Genomic DNA, 24,529 nt, shown 5'->3' with positions numbered 1-24,529 from the left:
ATAGAAACGATGGAACCCACTATTTTTTTTAGTATTATTAGAATGAATTTGTTATTTCGTATAGAAATAACTGAACGGAGTGGAATAAAAAATCGTGGTTGGGAAGGTTACTATAGCAAAAGCCATTGGAATTAATATTTTATATATCGGAATAATTAGTTTTGTTATTAATGAGAAAAAGGGTGGCTAAAAGAAGAGAAATCATTAGTTATTCATTAAGGTTAATTTGATTCAATGACCAGAGTTCCGCGAGGATATATAGCCCGGAGACGACGAACAAAAATGCGTTCATTTGCCTCAAACTTTAGAGGGGCTCATTTAAGACTTAATCGAATGATTACCCAACAGGTAAAAAGAGCTTTTGTTTCCTCTCATCGAGATAGAGGTAGGCAAAAGAGGGATTTTCGTCGTTTGTGGATCACTCGGATAAACGCAGCAACGCGGGTATATAAAGTATTCGATAGTTATAGTAAATTAATACACAACCTGTACAAGAAGAAATTGATTCTTAATCGTAAAATGCTTGCACAAGTAGCTGTATCAAATCCAAATAATCTTTACACGATTTCCAATAAAATAAAGATCATCAATTAAAGGTATAAATAAAGTAATATACTGGAATAATAAAAGATGAATTCCCGGAGAGGGAACTCCGGGAAGATACAATAAATTAAGATTAAGTGGTAGGAATCAACGAGCTGGATTACTTTCTTTATAATATATATAGGTCTGGCCCTTTCGAATTCGAATAAAACATCAACAATCGGAACTTAAGTTCCGGTTGTTGTTTCTTAAATTTTGGTTGTTGTTTCTTAAGTTTCGATTGGAATTGTACTTTTGCGTTAATTGAGGAATATGTCTATTTTTTCTGGGTCTAGAACCTGTAATTATTGAAATTGACTGGGCTTGAAATTGCTTTTCGTTCTCATAGTTACGAAACGGTAAGAAAGATAAAATACGAGCCTGTTTTATAGCAAGAGTAATTAATCGTTGTTGTTTCAAGGTTAATCTATTTATTCGTCTCGATAATATTTTTCCTTGTTCACTAATAAATCTATTAATTAAACTCATGTTTCTATAATCAATTCGATCTCCCGGGCCAATCCGGGGACGCCTACGAAAAGGTTGTTTAGATTTACGAAAAGGTTGCTTGAATTTACGAAAAGTTTGCTTGGATTTACGAAAGGGTTGCTTGGATTTATTAAAAGTTTGCTTGGATTTACTAAAGGGTTGCTTAGATTTAAGAAAAGGTTGTTTAGATGTATACATGATTTATTCCTTATTTAAAATTTGAAAATTTGAAAATTCACTTCTTTATTTTATTAATTTAGGATCCAGAAGAAGTAGTTTTTCTTTGATCCATATCTTATTTGATTCATATTATAGTATATGAATACCCTCTATACATATGAAATAATATCTACCGGAAATCAGATGAGTTGATTTGTATTTTGTATTCTATACTATGTTTTCTTTATATATTAAATATGAAGTTCTTACTCTTTCTGTTGTTTGGAAAGATCAAACACACGATGTTCCTATTTCTTTATTTCGTGATGAGTCGTATGCTTGCGACAATAACGACAAAATTTTTTGAATTCTAATTGTCCGGGTGTATTGTGGCGATTCTTTTGAGTACTATATCTAGAAATCCCCGTCGATTCCTCATTGGCACCTTTTCGAACACAACTGATGCATTCCAAAATAACTCTGATTCTAACATCTTTTCCCTTGGCCATGAACCTCCTTTTCTTTTTGGATTGACTTAACTTAATTCTTCTACTTATTCTTTTATTCTTCTATTTTGAATCCGAAGAAGAAGAATAAAATTCATTAGAATAATTTTTTTTTATTCTTTAATTAAGTAATAAAAAATAGAGAAATAATTAAAGAATACAATCCTTGTCGAATTAGCAAAGATTTTGGTTCGAAATCCTTTCATTTAATTAGCCAGCCCCGCCTTTTCTATGCTCTGATTTCTGAGGCCTTATTTAGCTTGGGTACCCCTTTAAATTGAATTTCTATTTTCAAAAATGGGGTTTACCAAATTTTTAATGACTCTGAGGTTCAACCCAATCCATCTTTTCTTTCTTTTTCCTTCCGATACTAAAAAAAGATTGAAAAGGATCAAATTTTGTCATATCACGAAGAAATCTATCCCTCCCATAGCAATAACTAGAATTAAAAAAAAGGGAATGACAAAGCATCTGGGAATAAACGATTAATTTCTATCAATAAACCTGCTAAAGCACCAAACCATAGAGTACTTAGCACGGGTGCTACAGAGAGATATGTTTTTATATCCCGCATTGAAAATCCTCCTTCCTTGTTGGAATACATATATGATCATAAACTCTTGCCCAAGATTGTTATGCTATATATAAAATGAACCATATCGACGAAATTTTCCTATCCCTAAAAAAGAAAAAGATGACCCCTTCTTCCTATATATTACCAAGGAAAAGTAATCCTTCTTTTATAGGCGAAATTATATTGGATTTTATATGTATATAATTCCTTAATTATATGAGACCAAAAAGAAGAAATGACACGAGGGTTCTATATATAGATAGAGAAAGAAAGAAGAAGAAAATTATGATGTGGAAAAGAAGACAGGAATTGTGTACAATGGCATTGTACAACAATTTAATTTGGAAAAGGGATGTAGCGCAGCTTGGTAGCGCGTTTGTTTTGGGTACAAAATGTCACAGGTTCAAATCCTGTCATCCCTACCTATTACTTCTTTCTTCTTTATAGGCAGTAGCGACGAGATCAATTAAAGTAAAGTGGGTATAACTTGAATTTGTGGAGACTATACGTACGTGAGATACATTAGGAATAGAAAAAGATTTTCTTTTTGAATGAATGAAAGCGCTCTTAGTTCAGTTCGGTAGAACGCGGGTCTCCAAAACCCGATGTCGTAGGTTCAAATCCTACAGAGCGTGATTCCATCTATTTTATGTCGAAGCAGAGTAAAATAACTTAACAAAATTGAATTGTAACTCCAATTTCAATTTGACCTCCTCTCTGGTCTGGAGGAGGTCAATCAAAAAAAAAAAATGACTCAATCAAAGATCCAACTGATCCCCACGCCTGTATTGCAAATACGCAGTCACGAATAATCCCGCTAAAGTAATAGGAATTAGGCCTAAGACGATTCCAAATAGAAAAACTTCAATCATTTCGATTTGTTCGAGGGGATAAAAAAAGAGGTACGATCTATCCCTAAATAGTACTCTAAATTATCCACGAATCTCAATGACCAAGAAAAGAATTCCTAATTAGTCTGGAAAAGAGTCGTAGAATGCCAGGAATCCCAAAGAAAGATTTTTCTTTTCTGAATTATAATTATTCAGTCAATTCAAATAAGGCGTATCTTGTTCAAGCCAATAAATAGAGCTGGGGTTATAGTTAAAGCAGCCAGTAGAAAACCAAAATAACTAGTTAAAGTAAGCATGAAAGAGTTAAATTCCATTTATTTTTTTTTACTACACTACATATGTTGGTAAAGCATTTACCTAAGTTATGGAAAATTCATAATTCATCAGTTATTTTAGATAATACTAAAAAACAAGATAGAGTAAGATACAGAAGTGTAAAAGAAAGTGGATTCATCAGATGATACATGAGTCCCTAATTCCGAATCAAGAGATTTGTTGTGGAATTTGTCAATTGAGTAAAGTAATAATATTAAGAACTAGATCATCTAACCCCATTGAATGAAAAAAAGAAATTCAATTTTCAGGGAAATTTTTGAATAAGAGATAAATAAACAATTGAATTTGAAAAAAAAAACTTCTTTCTATTTTGGATAATTTCTTTTTCAATAGGACCCTCTTTTTGGAGTGAACGATCGAATATTCCCCTATTCCTTCTTATTTTAACTGATTGTATTCCATATGGAATAAGAGGAGAACAAAAGCATTCCACGACCTGCCAAGGGGCTGTTAAAAAAAAAAAAAAAAGAAAGCTCTTCCTTGAATTTACTTTATTTTTATTCCTTTTTCGAACTCCAACCAAAGTAGATTCGAAGACGAGTCACTTCAATTATCCTTTTAAGTTCTATTCTATCTTCTGTCTTTCCCTATTTCATCTCGTAAAGTTCCGCGCTCGCAGTTTGGTCAAGAAAGTTAGACCTAATCCAACAAACAATACAAGGATGAATTACGAATTATGAAAGGATAGATTTCACATATACTTGTCCTTGTATTGTGTCAGTATGAGAATATCCTTCCTAAATTATTTATCCAAACCTATTGATCATTAACTTAGATTTTCCCAAGATTTTGGCTGCTATTCCGAATTACTCTATTATTCCGAAGCCAATGAAAAGTAAGTAGAACCTACAAAAATGGGGTTTTCTATTGATGCCTTGAATAACATATAGCTTACCTATAGACAAAAAAAAAATAAAAAAGTAATTATGTTTCGGAACCAGGCAAAACCAGATTGCTGTGCCATAGGAAGGATAGCTATACTAATTCGGTATACTCAAAATACACCTTTGGTACAAAATTGACAATCTCACAAGGATGAAATATCAGTAATTTTCTATTTACTGGTCGATCCCATCTTTTACGGAATCAATTCCTTTTTTGAATGTACAAAAATTTTGGGAGTTCAGCATGTCTGGAAGCACGGGAGAACGTTCTTTTGCTGATATTATTACCAGTATTCGATACTGGGTTATTCATAGCATTACTATACCTTCCCTATTCATTGCGGGTTGGTTATTTGTCAGTACGGGTTTAGCTTATGACGTGTTTGGAAGTCCTAGGCCAAACGAGTATTTCACGGAAAGCCGACAAGGAATTCCGTTAATAACCGACCGTTTTGATTCTTTAGAACAACTCGATGAATTTAGTAGATCCTTTTAGGAGGCCCTCAATGACCATAGATCGAACCTATCCTATTTTTACAGTGCGATGGCTGGCTATTCACGGACTAGCTGTACCTACTGTTTTTTTCTTGGGATCAATATCAGCAATGCAGTTCATCCAACGATAAAACAAATTCCAACTATAGAACTATGACACAATCAAACCCGAATGAACAAAATGTTGAATTGAATCGTACCAGTCTATACTGGGGTTTATTACTCATTTTTGTACTTGCTGTTTTATTTTCCAATTACTTCTTCAATTGAGAGAAAGAAAGAGACTAATAAGAATTCTCTTATCCCATTTGGAAGGATACCATCCTTATAACTACCCATGACTGTTTTTGTCTCTAGCATGACCAATTGATAAAATGTGGAGGAAAGTAGGGGAAATGGCCGATACTACTGGAAGAATTCCTCTTTGGCTGATAGGTACTGTAGCTGGTATTGCTGTGATTGGTTTAGTAGGTGTTTTCTTTTATGGTTCATATTCTGGATTGGGTTCATCTCTATAGTAATCGGAGGGACCAGATTGTAAACATGAAAAAGTAGGAGCTTAGCGGGTCCTTACCCCCCTTTATCTGATTAGAGCGGAAAGGACCCGCGGAATTTTTATTTTACTCTTATAACGCGAATTGAATCTATTCGATTCACTCTTATGAAGCAACAAGAAAAAGAGATCACTCGAGGATCCAATATCTTATTCCACGAAGGAAGTATCCTGAAAATCCTTGATTTAGTTTCGAGTAATAAACTAATAAAACCTTAATCAAAACTATTCAACTAGCCTAAAAATAAAAAAACCTTCAATGGAAGAGTTTACTTTTTTTTTGCAAAATTTCTGTAAATTTGAAGTTGAACTTAATTAAACAAGCCAAGCAATTTGCTCACAATCACAAGAAATTTTTCCCCCGCCATATTTTCTTCCCCTCTGTTTGTCCACTACCTCGGCTAAACCTAAGCAAAAGAAAAAGAGGTCCAAGAGACAGACCCGAATAAAGAAGAAATAGTAATCTTTGACGAATTAGGAAGAAAAAGGATTCTTATTTTGATACAAGAAGAATCGGCACAAGAAAAAGGCTTTTTCTTGTGCCGAATAGACGATTAAGAAGACCTGCAATCCCTCCGAAAAAGAAGAAATTTTAATTTGATTGTTCTCGCCTTTGCCTTGGATTCTCTTCTTTTGCATGGGATATAAATAAGGAATTCCAGACATCTCATAAACAAAAAGCAGTCTAAACAAAAAAAGGATTTCCAAAATAGATCATAGATAATTCTAGCAATTGCCAATAAATCGAGGCTTTTTACCAACTTGATGGTAAGAAATCCCGGGACCTAGAAATTCATTTCGTACAATTGAACCTTTTCAAACTGTTTCTTTTTGAGAACCAAAAAAACTTGTGCCAAAATAACGGATGCGAAGAAGAACAAAAGGCCTTGGACACGTAATGGATCCTGAAGCACGATTTCTGCGTCCCCCTGACCAAAACCTCCCACATTAGGATTGCTTGTTAATGGTTGATCAAGCTTGATGGATTCCCCCTCTGAAACAAGAAGTTCTGGTCCGGGAGGTATAATATCAATCACTTGGCGTCCATCTGATGCATCAACTATGGATATTTCATACCCCCCCTTTTCTTTACGTAGTATTTTTCTTACTATACCTGTTGACGTAGCATTATAGACTGTATTGTTACTCTTGCTACCATCAGGATAGATCTGTCCTCTTCCTCGGTTTCCCCCTACATATATGGGATATTTTAAGAAATGAGCATCTTTCTTCGTAGCAGGATCAGGGGAAAGAATGGGAAAGACAATTTCACTATATTTCTTACCGGGAACAGGGCCTATCACAAGAATGTTTTTTTTATCGGGACGATAACTCTGAAAAGCAAGATTTCCTATCTTTTCTTTTAACTCAGGGGAAATACGATCGGGCGGCGCTAATTCGAATCCCTCGGGCAAAATAAGAACAGCACCTACATTCAACCCTCCCTTTTTTCCATTAGCAAGAACTTGTTTCAATTGCATATCATAAGGAATTCGAAGAACTGCTTCAAATACAGTATCGGGAAGCACAGCTTGGGGAACTTCAATATCGACGGGCTTGCTAGCTAAATGGCAATTGGCACATACAATTCGTCCAGTTGCTTCTCGTGGGTTTTCATAACCCTGCTGCGCAAAAATGGGATATGCATTTGAAATAGATGTCCGAGTTATTACGTATATCATGATCGATACAGAAATCGATCGAGTTATCTGTTCCTTTACCCAAGAAAAAGTATTTCTATTTTCCATGTCCAATCGCAGATCCCAGAATTTCTACAATAAATTAGATAGGTAGCTAAGCTAATCTAGTTCCCTATACACGAATCTGTTGTCATTCTACTGCAACAGTTGTACTGCAATGATGAATACCTTAAAGTAGGTATAAATAGAAAGAATTTTGCTAAAATGGAAAAGGGCTTTCTTTCTAAAAAAAGATGCTTGCTAATTTGATTAATATTAATATCGGGAGATCAAATGAATTTATGCTTCACTAATTGAATGATAAATGACTACAAGCGAAGGAGATAGACGATTTAAACAAAAAAAGACCCAAAATTTCAAACATGTATCTAGAATTACTGGAAAACTACAAACAAAAATAGTGAAAATAAGCTCGTTAGGAGCCCATCCAAAATCGTTGTAGACCCAACGAATTACTAGTTCCCAACCACGGGTGGAGTGAAATCCAACAAAAAAATCAGTAACTAAAAGAATAAAAAAAGCTTTTATTGAGTCATTTAAATTATAGAAGAATTCCTGAACCCAAGAATTCAAAATGACAAGTTCCTCTTTACCCAGAAAAAAAGAACCACTTAGAATAGCCAAACAGATTATATTTGTCGAGAAATGCAAAATGGTATGGAGATGATCCTCATTATTTATTTTGACCCATTGTATTATTTCCTTGTGTATTCCTGTAGGAGGTTTTTGTACATGTGTCTTTAGTTTCCCTTTTATCATCTCGTCCAAGAGAGAAAGTTCTTCTAATTCTATGAATCTTTCTAGAATCCTTTTCTCTTGAATATCAGTTAAGAGAGTTTCGGATTGCCTGGTATTCCACCAATTCTTAATCCAAAGTTCCAGACATTTGTTAAATGAGGAAGAGACCCCCCAAGGCAAAAGTACGATAAATACAAGATATAGTAAAGAAGGCAATGCTTTCTTTTTTTTCATTTTTGATCTGTAAATGGAGTTGTTAATGAATATGCTTCATTCGCTGACTCTATTCCATTCCCTGACTCTATATGATGATATTTCTATTTCATGATATTTCTATTTCTTTGAAGCAAAAACTCTATAGGTTTGATACCCTGTATCTATTCTTCTTTTTTGTATATTAGTTATTAGTGGAATTTCAGTGCATTGGGTTCTTTCTTAGATCTAGATGGAATGAAATAGTGAAATAGAATAAAAAAAAAGCCCTTTCGGATGAAAAAGGAAGAATAGTATGCGATATATCTAACTTGGATAAAAAAAAATTAAAAGCAAATTTCTCTTATCCTCGTTTGTTCCTTCCTTTAGATAAATACTTAAAAATCCCCTTACAATAACAAATCCAATTTAGAAGGGACTTCCTCCCTGTGTTGAGAAAACTTTTCTTCTTCCAATTCTTCTTTTCTTCATTCAACTCAGTTCAAAAAAGATACCTCAAAATACTTCAATTGGTACGCGCAAGAAATAGGCCAATTCGGCAGCTTTTTGTTCAATTTCTCGTGGAGTAAAAAATTTATCATCAGTACGAGTCAAGGGAATGATCCCCTGGCCCCGGATTTCCATATAAAGAATACGACGAGGATAAAGACCCTCTTTAACCTGAATTCTAATTGATTGGATATCCCGCATAAGGAATCGAAGGAAGACGCGACGTTTTATTCCAGGGAATCCCCAACGAAAAATGCACACTATTCCCTCTTTTCTATCGAATCGGTCATAACCACTACCTACATTCCACAAAATAGTACACCACAAGTAGGAGCTAATGAATAGGCCTGCGATTCCGTAGAAAGACATCACGACCCCCTGCGGAAAAAAAAGAATTTCTTGAGATGGAAGTATAGATATAATATTCTTACCAAGATAACTGGAAATCCCAACCGATAAGAATCCTAGTGAACCTAGAAAAAGAATACAGGCCCAGAAAAAATTACCCCTTTTTCGAGAACCTTTTAGAAGTTCTACCCATATGTGTTCTGATCGCCAATTCATATTAGATATACTAAATCCAGCAGCGGTCGATTGAAATTGAGAGAATAAGCTAAATAATTTTGACTTTACTTTTTTTGATTCTGAAATCGCCTTCAGCAACTAGTACTCCTGTGAAATAATAGGTTAGATACATTGACTTTCTATTCAAAAAATATTCGTTGATTCAATTAAAATAAATAAAATAAAACTCGCTATACCTGGCTCTGCATATTCATGCATTTATGCTCGTAGCCTATATCCGCATCCATAACCGTTTTTCATTTGTGTGTAGAAAGTGTGTGTAGAAAAAGCCACATACCCTACCATATTATATTACTTACACTAAAATAATACTAGACAATCTTATTTTTTTGCACATAAAGAAATAAAGAAGTCATTGCAATTGCCGGAAATACTAAGCCTACTAAAGGCACGAAAATAGAAGGTAAGTTTAAATCCGTCATGGAATAGGTGTCTCAATTCAAATTTACTATTTCTATCTAGTCGAAAAATATCTTAAGATTCTTATGATATAATTAAGTATATCTATTATAAGGAATATTGACTATTGTATTGTATTTTTTATTTTTAGTTTGAAAAATATTCTGTAAAAAAAATGAAAGGATAATAAGAAAATTCCAAAAAAGGAGAACTAATTAAAAAGATTTTATTTTGATTTTCCCATCCTCATGGCCTTTCTATCTTTCTAATCTAATTTGAAATTGGATTCAAAAGAAAGCGGTTAGAATTTACTTCCTGCATACATACTTCTCTAGAAGCGCATACAATAATGCGTGGTAAAGGCGGAAAAATAGTATATTCAATCAAAATCAAAGGGCAAATTATCTTACCTACTATAGATCCCCTACTACCCTCTTAGACTTTAAAAGGCGATATACCACCCAAAGAAAGGGTATGAAAATGCCGGGTGGAGTTAGCTTTTCGACGAAGACCTGTCCCGTGCAGCGAAGCCCTGTTAGTAAGACCCCCCGCAATAATGGATTATAGAAGAATATTATTCCAAATACTCCTCTGGACGCATATAGTAGCATTGCGATTCCGAATCTTTTTTATTTATGAATATGAACAGAAAAAATTCATTGTATCGTTGGGTCGGAGCGGAGGTTTGGTCCAGAAAAATTAGAAACAAAACGTCTACTCTACCGCATTGAAGTCTATAGCGCTGTATTTCCACGAAAGTATAATTCTTACCATCAGGATACGATCCTTTCTTTTGAACTAAACGTCTCTACGATGGGTCCAGGTTCTATGTCCAATCCCAAATCAAGGATTTCTCGCTCTTGATCGGAGTCATAAACTAAAAAAAAACTACCTTTTTATCCTTTTTCTCAAGGTTATAGAAAACTTCCTTATCTAGTTCTAGCATTTTGAAAAAAAAAAAATGCTTCTTTTTTTACACACAGTTCGAGTCACTTGTTGACTCACGATTACGCCTGTTAAAAGTTTCAAACGTCCTCTTTTTTGAAATTGAAAGAGAGTCCTATAAAAAGGTCTAACTTCCAAACTATGTCTTTTTTCATTCATTCTCCTTTAGTTTTTTTCTCTATCTAGAAGTGGAATAGAATAACCCGGTTGAAGGGTAATGATCATACGTCTGTAATGCATTGTATGGCCCAGAATAGGTCCTATTCTTCTACCTTTTCCAGGTAGTCGATGGCTATTCACAGCTACCACCTTAACACCAAAGAAGAGTTCGACCCAATGCTTTATTTCTGTCTTAGTGAATCCCGATTCGACATTAAAAGTATATTGATTCTTTCCCAATAAACGAAGACTTTTTTCTGTAAATACTGCGTATTTGATTCCATTATCATTATCATATGATAATACTATATTTTATTATTTTATTATTTTATTTGTATTTCTTTATTGTATTATACCTTAATATATATATTCTAGATATATAGAATAGACGAATCTCAATTTGTCAAGTCTCATGATCATATCATGATCTATTTTTATTCGGCTCAATCTTTTTTTTCTAAAAAAGATTGAGCCGAGTTTAATTGCAATCAATTAGAAGAATAAAGAAGAATTACTGCATTTCATAACTGATTTTTTTCTCTTTTTATTTCGTTTCTTTTTTATTTATACCTTCTTTATCTTTAGTTTTATCTAGTTAATCAATAGTATCTACCGGCTCGAACTCGAATTTGATCGCCTTCCATACTTCACAAGCTGCGGCTAGTTCAGGACTCCATTTGCAAGCTGCTCGGATAATTTCATTACCTTCGCGAGCAAGATCGCGCCCTTCGTTACGAGCTTGTACACAGGCTTCTAAAGCCACTCGATTAGCTGCTGCACCAGGTGCATTTCCCCAAGGATGTCCTAAAGTTCCTCCACCAAATTGTAATACAGAATCGTCCCCAAAGATTTCGGTCAGAGCTGGCATATGCCAAACATGAATACCACCTGAAGCTACCGGTATAACACCTGGCATGGATACCCAGTCCTGAGTGAAAAAGATACCGCGAGCACGATCTTTTTCAATAAAATCATCGCGCAATAAATCAACAAAACCTAAAGTCATTTCGCGTTCCCCTTCTAACTTACCTACTACTGTACCGGAGTGGATATGATCTCCCCCAGACATACGCAATGCTTTAGCTAATACACGGAAATGCATACCATGATTTTTCTGTCTATCAATAACTGCATGCATTGCACGGTGAATGTGAAGAAGTAGGCCATTGTCGCGGCAATAATGAGCCAAAGTAGTATTTGCGGTGAATCCCCCAGTTAAGTAGTCATGCATTACAATAGGAACCCCTAATTCTCTTGCAAATACAGCTCTCTTAATCATTTCTTCACATGTACCCGCAGTCGCATTCAAGTAATGCCCCTTGATTTCACCGGTTTCGGCCTGTGATTTATAAATAGCTTCGGCACAAAAGACAAAACGGTCTCTCCAGCGCATAAATGGTTGTGAGTTTACGTTTTCATCATCTTTGGTAAAATCAAGTCCACCACGTAGACACTCATAACACGCTCTACCATAATTTTTTGCGGATAATCCCAATTTTGGTTTAATAGTACATCCCAATAAAGGACGACCGTACTTGTTCAACTTATCTCTTTCAACTTGGATACCATGAGGCGGGCCTTGGAAAGTTTTTGAATAAGTAGGGGGAATTCGTAGATCCTCCAAACGTAGAGCACGTAGGGCTTTGAAACCAAATACGTTACCTACAATGGAAGTAAACATGTTAGTAACGGAACCCTCTTCAAATAGGTCTAATGGATAAGCTACATAACAGATCCATTGGTTGTCTTCCCCAGCAACAGGCTCGATGTGATAGCATCGTCCTTTGTAACGATCAAGACTGGTAAGTCCATCAGTCCAAACAGTTGTCCATGTACCAGTAGAAGATTCGGCAGCTACTGCAGCCCCTGCTTCTTCGGGCGGAACCCCAGGCTGAGGACTTACTCGGAATGCTGCCAAGATATCAGTATCCTTAGTTTCATACTCTGGGGTGTAGTAAGTCAATTTATAATCTTTAACACCAGCTTGAAATCCAACACCTGCTTTAGTTTCTGTTTGTGGTGACATAAGTCCCTCCCTATAACTCTTGAATTAAGAATTCTCACAATAACAGGGTCTACTCGATGTTAATTAGGCGTAAATGAAACTTTAGCAAAAATCTCGTAAAACAAAAAGGATATTCAATTAATATAATATCAACTCATTAAAGAAAATTGAGGGCATGCTTAGGTTAATGAATATGTTTCATTCATATATAATGCGTACACCCTGTGTATGTTCTATCCTATAGGAATTCCAATATAGGAATTCGATAGGAATTGAGTTGTTGTTATGGTAAGTTAACACGGTTCGTTATTAAACCATGGATTTGATTTACCAAATCCATAATTATTGTATACTCTTTGATAGATATAGCGCAACCCAAATTAATTCCTAATCCTTATTTTACAAGTTCTTAATAGTTCTCTTTTCTTATTTTGAATGCAAATACCTAACTAAATACTAATAAAATTCTTTGTTGACAGCAATCTATGCTTCACAGTAGTATATATTTTGTATATCGAAGTCCTAGATAGGAAAGTAGAGTAGGCACAGATCCTCCACAAAAGGCAAAATGTATATGAAAAAAAAGATTGATTGAACTTTCCAATGGACTCATTCCATGAGTAAACGATTGAATGGGATTCGCTTGGGCAACGAAATCAAGTCCTGGTCCCCTTTTCTCTCTTATTGAATTAACTAATTCATTTCCTTTTTACTTTTGGATTTTTTTTGATTTGATTTGGCATTATTCAACAATAAAAAAAGAAAAATTTCGACAAATTCCTTTTTTTTAATTATGTGATAATTATGAGAACCAATCCTACTACTTCTCCTCCCGGGGTTTCCACAATTGAAGAAAAAAGTACAGGTCGTATCGATCAAATTATTGGACCCGTGCTGGATGTCACTTTTCCCCCAGGCAAGTTACCTTATATTTATAACGCTTTGGTAGTCCAGAGTAGAGACACTGCCGATAAGCAAATTAATGTGACTTGTGAGGTACAACAATTATTAGGAAATAATCGAGTTAGAGCTGTAGCTATGAGTGCTACGGACGGGTTGATGAGAGGAATGGAAGTGATTGACACGGGAGCTCCTCTCAGTGTTCCGGTCGGTGGAGCTACTCTCGGACGAATTTTCAACGTTCTTGGGGAGCCTGTTGACAATTTGGGTCCTGTAGATAGTAGTGCAACGTTCCCTATTCATAGATCTGCGCCTGCCTTTATCGAGTTAGATACGAAATTATCCATCTTTGAAACAGGTATTAAGGTCGTCGATCTTTTAGCTCCTTATCGACGTGGAGGAAAAATAGGACTATTTGGGGGGGCTGGAGTAGGTAAAACAGTACTGATCATGGAATTAATCAATAACATTGCTAAAGCTCATGGGGGCGTATCCGTATTCGGTGGAGTAGGGGAACGGACTCGTGAAGGAAATGATCTTTATATGGAAATGAAGGAATCCGGAGTAATTAATGAAAAAAATATTGAGGAATCAAAGGTAGCTCTAGTCTATGGCCAAATGAATGAACCACCGGGAGCTCGTATGAGAGTTGGTTTAACTGCCCTAACTATGGCGGAATATTTCCGAGATGTTAATAAGCAAGACGTGCTTTTATTTATCGATAATATCTTTCGTTTTGTTCAAGCAGGATCAGAGGTATCCGCTTTATTAGGGAGAATGCCCTCCGCAGTGGGTTATCAACCTACTCTTAGTACAGAAATGGGTTCTTTGCAAGAAAGAATTGCTTCTACTAAAAAGGGATCTATAACTTCGATTCAAGCAGTTTATGTACCTGCAGACGATTTGACCGACCCTGCCCCTGCCACAACATTTGCACATTTGGATGCTACTACCGTACTTTCCAGAGGATTAGCTTCCAAGGGTATTTATCCAGCAGTAGATCCTTTAGATTCAACCTCGACTATGTTACAGCCTCGGATCGTTGGCAACGAACATTATGAAACTGCGCAAAGAGTTAAGGAAACTTTACAACGTTACAAAGAACTTCAGGACATTATCGCAATTCTTGGCTTGGATGAATTATCGGAAGAGGATCGTTTAACTGTAGCAAGAGCAAGAAAAATTGAGCGTTTCTTATCACAACCGTTCTTTGTGGCAGAAGTTTTTACTGGTTCTCCAGGAAAGTATGTTGCTCTTGCGGAAACTATTAGGGGATTTCAACTAATCCTTTCCGGAGAATTAGACGGCCTACCTGAACAGGCTTTTTATTTGGTGGGTAACATCGATGAAGCTAGCACGAAAGCTATAACCTTAGAAGAGGAGAACAAATCGAAGAAATGAAATTAAATCTTTATGTACTGACTCCTAAGCGAATTATTTGGGATTGTGAAGTGAAAGAAATCATTTTATCCACTAATAGTGGCCAAATTGGCGTATTACCAAACCACGCCCCCATTAACACAGCAGTAGATATGGGTCCTTTGAGAATACGCCTCCTCAACGACCAATGGTTAACAGCGATTCTGTGGAGCGGTTTTGCGAGAATAGTTAATAATGAGATCATCATTTTAGGAAATGATGCGGAACTGGGTAGTGATATTGATCCGGAAGAAGCTCAAAAGGCACTTGAAATAGCCGAAGCTAACTTGAGTAAAGCTGAGGGTACGAAAGATTTGGTTGAAGCGAAGCTCGCTCTCAGACGAGCTAGGATACGAATCGAGGCTGTCAATTGGATTCCCCCATCCAATTGAAGACAATCCAGTGGTTTATAGTTGATACAAAGAAAAAGGGAAGAGGGGTAGAAAAAGTTATTAGATAGCGAAGCGAAGTAAGTCCAATGCTATCTAGTAATTTTTCTACCTACTTACCTACTATTGGATTTGAACCAATGACTCCCGCCGTATGAAAGCAATACTCTAACCACTGAGTTAAGTAGGCAATTTATCACCACAAAGGAAGACCCATTACTTCGATCGATTATATATTGAATCCCTTTTCTAAGCAATACCGCTCTGTTATTGGTCTGTTATATACTAAATACTAAACTAAATACTAAACAGATACAGATCAAAGGGGTATCCTCTGGCATTAGAAAATATTCATCTTGACAAGAAATTATCTATATGTTAAGATATCTCTGATAAGGGCTATAGCTCAGTTCGGTAGAGCAACTCGTTTACACGTGCGCCAATGCTTTTCAAAGGAGCTTATTATGCAATGAACATAATCGATCTTATTGCAAAATCAATGTCTTACTTCATAGATTCGAGAGAATAGGAGAACAGTAGCCTGACAAACAGTCGGTTCAGTCCGATTCAGGTGCCAATTCAGGTGCCTAATCAAATAGAACCCTTATGGATTTGCTAGTTGATAAGGTAAATATCCAGCCCACTAAATGCTAGGCGTAATGAGGATAAGGGCCTCCAAAAAACTTCTTTTCGTTCTATGAACTTTAAGGTGTATGAAGTCTCATAGTTAACTCTTGCAGTGGAACGATAGAGACTCCATTTCACTTAGGTTGATTTAATTTAGACCGGAGGCAGACCTAAGTCAAGGTAATCCTCCTTTGAAACACTTTGGTATTGCTCCTAGATAGATCATAATACAAAAAATCAATCAGAGCACAGGGAGCCATCTCATTATCTTTCCGTAAAGAAAAACTATGGTGGACTAACTGATCTTTAAATCAGTTTATGAAAGAGCCCAATGCAAAAAAATGCATGTTGGGTCTTTGAAACAGTTCAAATCATTTCGATAATAATCCGTTTGATCTGTTTTACCGAGAAGGTCTACGGTTCGAATCCGTATAGCCCTAATATGCCCTTTTTTAGATTTTAGGATCTCTATCCTATGTTTTCTTTAGTTTAGTATAGTTTTCATTTTCTCATTAGTATTTGTTTATAGACTGGATAGGCGCCTGCGACATAGAATAGAGATAAAAGCATTACCAAAGGCTCATTCATCGAAAATCAAAATCATACAGACAGGAAAAGAAAAACGAATTTCTATCAAATCAATAGAAGAAAGGATCCTTTCCCTGATTTGAATCCCGTCCTCCTTCAAATAGGATATCTCTAGACTTCCCTATAATAACTGCAATGATTTTATCCATTTTGCGAATTCCTACTTTGTTTTAAGTATATTTATTACTTTGTTTATAGATACATTATGTAAATTGATCAACTTTAAATAGAAAAAATAAAGTAAAGAGTAAATAAGAAAACAGAATATTCTGTCTCATAGTTCTGAAATAGAGTTCTTTATTTTTATTTTATAGTATTACTTCTCATTAATTATACTGCATAGATTAGTCCTACTATCTTAATTAGGTTCTAATTTAGTAGTATTCTCATTTTTATTTAATAGTCTCTTATTATTTTATTATTAAATATTAAATAAAGGATAGAGCTATTCTTTTTTCTAGAGATTCTAGAGAAAGCGAGACAAAGTGAAACGAGAAAGTTTTCTTTATATAAGAATTAGATCTACATACACCATATCTAAATAGAATGGAAATCCAAAAGAAAGGGAGTTGGGATTCCATTGGATGAATCTTTAAAGAAGATGCAGCACAGAGGAAACAAAGGCTAAACTTAAACTAAGCGCTTTTGTTTGAACAAAAAAGATTCTTGTTTCACCGAGGAAAAGAGAGAAGTTCTGGATAAATTGACAATGCTGAATTGAATTGACTAATTTAAGTTCCGCCTATTCCACATTAATGGGAGTACATTATGTTTCTGCTTCACGAATATGATATTTTTTGGACATTTCTAATAATAGCAAGCCTTATTCCTATTTTGGCATTTTCGATTTCAGGACTTTTAGCCCCGGTTAGTGAAGGACCAGAGAAGCTTTCTAGTTATGAATCGGGTATAGAACCCATGGGAGGGGCTTGGGTACAATTCCGAATACGCTATTATATGTTTGCGCTCGTTTTTGTTGTTTTTGATGTGGAAACCGTCTTTCTATACCCTTGGGCAATGAGTTTCGACGTATTGGGTGTATCCGTTTTTATCGAAGCTTTGATTTTCGTGCTTATCTTAGTTGTTGGTTTAGTTTATGCATGGCGAAAAGGAGCCTTGGAATGGTCTTAACTGAATATTTAGACAAAAAAAAAGAAGGAAAAGATTCTATTGAGACAGTTATGAATTTGATTGAGTTTCCCTTACTTGACCAAACAAGTTCCAATTCTGTTATTTCAACTACACCAAATGATCTTTCGAATTGGTCAAGACTCTCCAGTTTATGGCCCCTTCTATACGGTACCAGTTGTTGTTTCATTGAATTTGCTTCATTAATAGGCTCACGATTCGACTTTGATCGTTATGGATTGGTACCAAGATCAAGTCCTAGGCAAGCAGACCTAATTTTAACAGCCGGTACGGTAACAATGAAAATGGCTCCCTCTTTAGTGAGATTATACGAGCAAATGCCTGAACCAAAATACGTCATTGCTATGGGAGCCTGTACTATTCAGGGGGAATGTTCAGTACGGATTCCTATAGTACTGTTCGGGGAGTTGATAAGTTAATTCCTGTGGATGTCTACTTGCCGGGCTGCCCACCTAAACCGGAGGCAGTTATAGATGCCCTAACAAAACTTCGTAAGAAGATATCGCGAGAAATAGTTGAGGATCAAACTCTATCTCAAAATAAAAATAGATGTTTTACTACCAGTCACAAGCTTTATGTTAGGCGCAGTACTCATACAGGAACTTATGAGCAAGAATTGCTCTATCAATCACCATCTACATTAGATATATCTTCTGAAACTTTTTTCAAATCCAAAAGTTCAGTACCTTCCTACAAATTAGTGAATTAGGAGAGGGGCTCTTTTGTGTAGAAAAATAAAAAGCAGGGCAATCTTTCAAACTTGCATCCGAAATGTGAAATATTTATACAAAGAGGGAGAGATGAAGACAATGCAGCAGGGTTGGTTATCTAATTGGCTAGTCAAACATGAGGTGGTTCATAGATCTTTGGGCTTTGATCACCGAGGAATAGAGACTTTACAAATAAAAGCAGGGGATTGGGATTCCATTGCTGTCATTTTATATGTATATGGTTACAATTATTTACGCTCCCAATGTGCTTATGATGTAGCACCCGGTGGATCTTTAGCTAGCGTGTATCATCTTACGAGAATACAATATGGTATAGATAATCCAGAAGAAGTCTGCATAAAAGTCTTTGCCCAAAAGGATAATCCTAGAATTCCGTCTGTCTTCTGGATTTGGAGAAGTGCCGATTTTCAAGAACGCGAATCTTATGATATGGTGGGAATCTCTTATGATAATCATCCGCGCCTTAAACGTATCCTAATGCCTGAAAGTTGGATAGGCTGGCCCTTACGTAAGGATTATATAACCCCCAATTTTTATGAAATACAAGATGCTCATTGAATGATAAGAAATTCATGCTCACTTATACAACACAACTCCAGATTTTATTCAAGTCAAGGAATATTTTTAGGTTCTTTTCCTAGATGAAACGGAATACCTATTTATAATTAATTCCTAATTATACAAAAGCATTCCAGATAGACTGAGCAAAAAAAGGGTTTCATTTGGATTCCCCTATTTTGAAAATCGCATATTAATTTCCTTCATATGAACAGAAAAATAGGATGACTCAAAGAAGTTCTCTACCAGGAACTTTGTACCGCGCACATTACTTAGCACAACTAGGAAAATAAGATAAGATAAAGATAAGCAAGACTAAAAAAATATTCGTCGGAATAGCGGAATACAAAATTAAGAAACGCAAAAAAATAAAGGGGAATCTCACCCCCTTCTTTATCATAAAGAAAAGATATATTTTAAAACTTCTTTAAAAAGAAAAAGAAGTGCCTCTATATTTATATTATAGATTTATCCACTTAGATGAATAAATATTATTAATGAATATGTATCACAATCCATCTCGAGGTATTTGGATCAATACCTATTCGGTGGATCTTTTTTTTTTTTTTCTCTGCCAGGAACCAGATTTGAACTGGTGACACGAGGATTTTCAGTCCTCTGCTCTACCAACTGAGCTATCCTGACCTTTTCTTGTGCATCATCCTAGTAGAGTATTTGTATCTATGTCAATTAAAAGGACTAAAAATTAATTAAAGTATTTCAAATTTTAAATTTGAAAATGGGGGGGGTAGTCCTATGCATTGTGCATGGTTTACTTAAATAAAACTTAAAAATAGAGTGAATAACCAAGATTTCTTGCCGATACTCTAATAAAAAAGAAATCTATTCAATGAATAGGATAAGATCCATTGAGTTCTCTTCGCATTCCTTTGTGAAAGAGTAGAATGAGAAAGCTAATGAATCTTAAACCCATTGCATTGATAAAAAGAAAAAAAAGTGCATTGATAAAAAGAAAAAAAAAAAGAGGATAAATAATAATAATATAGTATAGTTAGGGAATAAAAGAGGATTTGGGGATAGAGGGACTTGAACCCTCACAACTTATAAAGTCGACGGATTTTCCTTTTACTAGAAATTTCATTGTTGTCAGTATTGACATGTAGAATGGGACTCTCTCTTTGTCCTCGTCCGATTAATCCACTTTTTTAAAGATCTCGAAAACTTTGAATTTTAATTGAAGAATTTGATTATTCAATATTCGATTGGAGTGGATTCACAATAATGAAAAAAAAAAATTATGATATGAGTTTTTTATTTCATAATCATTATCATTTCTAATTTCATTTTTAAAAAAGATAAAGAACCTATATTATAATTAGAATATAATATGAGTTCTGTGATTAATCGTTTGCTATGTCAGTATCTATACGTGTTTATTAAATGTATAAGGTATAAAACCCCTCTTTCTCTAATTTAGAACTAGAAGGAATTCCACTAACAACACAACGTAATTAACTCGATTCGTTAGAACAGCTTCCATTGAGTCTCTGCACCTATCCTTTTCCTTTGTATTCTAGTTCGAGAACCCCTTGTTTTCTCAAAACACGGATTTGGCTCAGGATTGCCCTTTTTTAATTCCAGGGTTTCTCTGAATTTGGAAGTTACCACTTAGCAGGTTTCCATACCAAGGCTCAATACAATCAAGTCCGTAGCGTCTACCGATTTCGCCATATCCCCATTTCCCTCTTCTTTGAGACCAGGATTCCTTGTGTAATTTCATCCATCTCTTAGTTTTTTTTTTGAATCATTGAGTTCATCACTCAACGTAGTCTAGCAGTTCAGTTCGACTCTATTTGAGAGACCTCGCTTGCTTATTGCAATTCAGAATTGAATTGATTCTATCCTTGATGTATTTGCAATTCAATCCGAATCAATATATCCAAAAGTTTTTATCTCCCCCACCTCCCGTCTTACTTTTTTATAGTATTCAAAATTATACTATAACGCTTGATATTTATTCTTTTTTTCTAATCAGAATTAGCAATTTTATTTACTCTGACTCTATGTTCCCCTTAGTGAAATATTAATCCTCAAATTATTAACAAATAATAAAGTCTATAATGATCGAATGAAAATACCAATAAATTCTATAATTTTATTTTTTAATATCCTATAGTTAAGCATATCAAGCTAACTTTATCTTTAAGAAGTTTTAGTATTTTTTTATTTTTATAAGTATAACTTCAAATTTAGAACTAGTTAATAGCTAAGATTAATAACTAATATCTGAGATTTTACGGATTTCCTATACTATACCTATTTCTATTTGTTACACTATTTCCGTTATGTAAGCCCACTTAGCTCAGAGGTTAGAGCATCGCATTTGTAATGCGAGGGTCATCGGTTCAAATCCGATAGTCGGCTTTTTTTTCTCTATCGATGTTCTACGAACAAGAATCTCTTTTTTTCCGAATTAAATGGAGAATCCAGGATCTTTTATGTTTTTTACCTTACAATTTTGCTAGATACAAAACAATAAAATAAATAATATATATACAAAAAAAAAAGATTTTGATGAAATTCCATTTTTTGGGGTACTTTAGTTGATTTTACTCTGTTTATCCTGTAGTTTAATTCAGTTTTAATTTCGATGTATTCTGTAATGTAAATACAATGAAATTAATTGTGTAAAATGAAATTTCAATAAAATAAAAAAAGGAGTCTTCATGTCCCGTTATCGAGGACCTCGTTTAAAAAAAATACGCCGTCTGGGAGCTTTACCAGGACTCACTAGAAAAACACCTAAATCCGGAAGTAATCTTAAAAAAAAATTCAATTCTGGGAAAAAGGAGCAATATCGTATTCGTCTTCAAGAAAAACAGAAATTGCGTTTTCATTATGGTCTGACAGAACGACAATTACTTAGATATGTACATATCGCTGGAAAAGCAAAAAGGTCAACAGGCCAGGTTTTACTACAATTACTTGAAATGCGTTTGGATAATATCCTTTTTCGATTGGGTATGGCTTCAACCATTCCTGGGGCCCGCCAATTAGTCAACCATAGACATATTTTAGTTAATGGTCGTATAGTCAATATACCAAGTTTTCGTTGCAAACCCCGAGATATTATTACTACGAAAGATAACCAAAGATCAAAAGGTCTGGTTCAAAATTATATTGCTTCATCGGACCCGGGGAAATTGCCAAAGCATTTGGCGATTGACACGTTGGAATATAAAGGACTAGTAAATAAAATCCTAGATAGGAAGTGGGTCGGTCTCAAAATAAATGAGTTGTTAGTTGTAGAATATTACTCTCGTCAGACTTGAACTTAACGAAAAAAGGAAAGGTTCATAGAATTTTCTTCCCCTTCCCCTTTCCCCGAACTAAATCGCCCTAAGACCATTACCATTAATTTGTATTTTCCCATCAACTAGCTAAAATTGATTAACCCTAGGATTAGGATCCTTTTTTCTTTTTTCCTCTATGTGTATTTTACATACCACAGTAATTTGCTATAGAGAATTTCTAATTTCTATTAAATCAAAATAAGATAATATAAGATATTATATTATTGCTGGAAAAAATTGTTATTTGATTTGATACATTGTGATCCTTAACGTTGATGAATTAAGAAAAACGGAAAGAGAGGGATTCGAACCCTCGGTAAACAAAAGTCTACATAGCAGTTCCAATGCTACGCCTTGAACCGCTCGGCCATCTCTCCTACATAACTTATTATGGAAAATAAACTGAGTGAATAGCGAGTTTTCTTATTCCTGCAGTACAGGTACAACCGCAACCACTCGGGGGTTCCATAGTTCTATTGGAAAAATTCCTTTTGATCTAAGTGGAAGGATACAGGATTTTTTACTAGAAATTGCGCTCGCTATAAAATAAAAGTTTTAATTTGGGTTTTCCCGCAACTAAAGAAAAAGAAAATGGAAGAATTCTTCTTATTGCATAATAAAATAAAGAAACCTTAGAATTCCGTTTGCATAAGATACGCTACACCATACTATCGAAATCAAAAATAGGGTATGAGACAATTAATAACTTTGAAAACACGAAATAGTTGATAACATAAGTTGTTGTTCAGAAATAGGAAAGTGGAATGAAATCCAGTCTTAGTCAAATATTTCATATCTCTTCGTGTCCAAGCAGAAGGAAAAGGATACAATTTGAGCTGAGCGGAAAATCCATATCTCTCTTATCCATTTAAAGCATATGGATTTAGAGTAGAGCATATGGATCAATCTATTTATAATTATAAGAATCGAATGTGTTTGTTTTTATGTTATTTTGTGAAGGAATGAAAACAATTCTATATAGAATGGGTTGGGAATTATGCCTAGATCCCGTGGAAATGGAAATTTCATTGATAAGACCTCCTCAATTGTAGCCAATATTTTATTGCGAATAATTCCGACAACCTCAGGAGAAAAAAAGGCATTTACTTATTATAGAGATGGTGCGATTTGACTCTTTTTTTTGCTTTTTTTTAGCCCTACCTATACCTCAGTCTTACGAAAAAGAGAGGGGGGTTGGCATAGAGAGAACCAAATTTGTAAAGCAAACAAACCCACGCTTCGGGAAGGTGAGGCGAACTAACAATTCCTTCCGTCGTGTATCCTCGATTGATGCGGCTTCAGATACTTCAATTGTAGATTTGAGTATTGAGCGAAAGGTTACACCTACAGGATATGGTATGGTATGGATTACAGGCCAATCCTACTCTATTAGTATCCGTAGGCAGCATAGGGGAGAAAAGCACTACACCTAGAAATAGGAATCAACAAGAGAAAAACTTTGTTAGAAATTACCCCTTTCCTGATCGGTATCAGGGCTGGGAAGAATGGTTGGGATAACAAACAACCATCAGGTTTGTACTTTGGATACCCCTATAACCATCAAAGATCGTTGAAGTAGCTAATTCCTCTAAATAGGAGGCGTTGAGAACAAAGAAATTATTGGAGCTATCGTTTTCCTCTAGCATTAATAGAATTCATTGGTGTTAAGAAAAACCTCTTGTGGGAAGGTTGGCTAGAGATTTCTTGGAAAAATACCAGCCCCTTTCGGTTCATAATGAGACGGGACTAATTCTATTTTGATTCTATAGATTATTTCGCTTAGTACTATTATGTACAGAAGGGAGGAGCCGTATGAGATGAAAACCTCATGTACGGTTTTGGAACGGAGATTTTTTGAATAGAATGAACGACCGTAACGGATGTTGGCTCAATCCGAAGGAAATTATGCGGAAGCTTTGCAAAATTATTATGAAGCTACGCGACTAGAAATCGATCCCTATGATCGAAGTTATATACTCTATAACATAGGCCTTATACACACAAGCAATGGAGAGCATACAAAGGCTTTGGAATATTATTTCCGGGCACTAGAACGAAACCCCTTCTTACCGCAAGCTTTTAATAATATGGCCGTGATCTGTCATTACGTGCGACTATCTCCACTATAGAAAGAAAAAAAAAAAAGAGAGGATCAAATTTTCTAGTAAATACTAGAAAAAAAGGGCTTTCTA

The 24,529-nt window shown here is 35.1% G+C and overlaps 5 non-coding genes across 5 annotated transcripts; 3 read left to right on the top strand and 2 right to left on the bottom strand.

Moving 5' to 3' along the window:
* Window positions 1-2,658: 2,658 nt before the first annotated feature.
* Window positions 2,659-2,732, top strand: TRNAP-UGG (transfer RNA proline (anticodon UGG)). The gene has a single exon. It is a non-coding gene; the product is annotated as a tRNA-Pro (tRNA).
* Window positions 2,733-2,871: 139 nt separating this feature from the next.
* TRNAW-CCA (transfer RNA tryptophan (anticodon CCA)) lies at window positions 2,872-2,945 on the top strand. The gene has a single exon. It is a non-coding gene; the product is annotated as a tRNA-Trp (tRNA).
* Window positions 2,946-19,595: 16,650 nt separating this feature from the next.
* TRNAF-GAA (transfer RNA phenylalanine (anticodon GAA)) lies at window positions 19,596-19,668 on the bottom strand. The gene has a single exon. It is a non-coding gene; the product is annotated as a tRNA-Phe (tRNA).
* Window positions 19,669-21,335: 1,667 nt separating this feature from the next.
* TRNAT-UGU (transfer RNA threonine (anticodon UGU)) lies at window positions 21,336-21,408 on the top strand. Its single transcript has one exon. It is a non-coding gene; the product is annotated as a tRNA-Thr (tRNA).
* A 1,219-nt stretch (window positions 21,409-22,627) lies between these two features.
* TRNAS-GGA (transfer RNA serine (anticodon GGA)) lies at window positions 22,628-22,714 on the bottom strand. Its single transcript has one exon. It is a non-coding gene; the product is annotated as a tRNA-Ser (tRNA).
* Window positions 22,715-24,529: the final 1,815 nt, after the last annotated feature.

Source organism: Triticum urartu, unplaced genomic scaffold, assembly GCF_056163025.1.
Source record: "Triticum urartu cultivar PI428250 unplaced genomic scaffold, HENAU_Tu73 scaffold1535, whole genome shotgun sequence".
Lineage (NCBI taxonomy): Eukaryota > Viridiplantae > Streptophyta > Magnoliopsida > Poales > Poaceae > Triticum > Triticum urartu.
The sequence above is the reverse complement of the archived record's forward strand: the minus strand, read 5'-3'. Positions and strand labels throughout refer to the sequence as shown.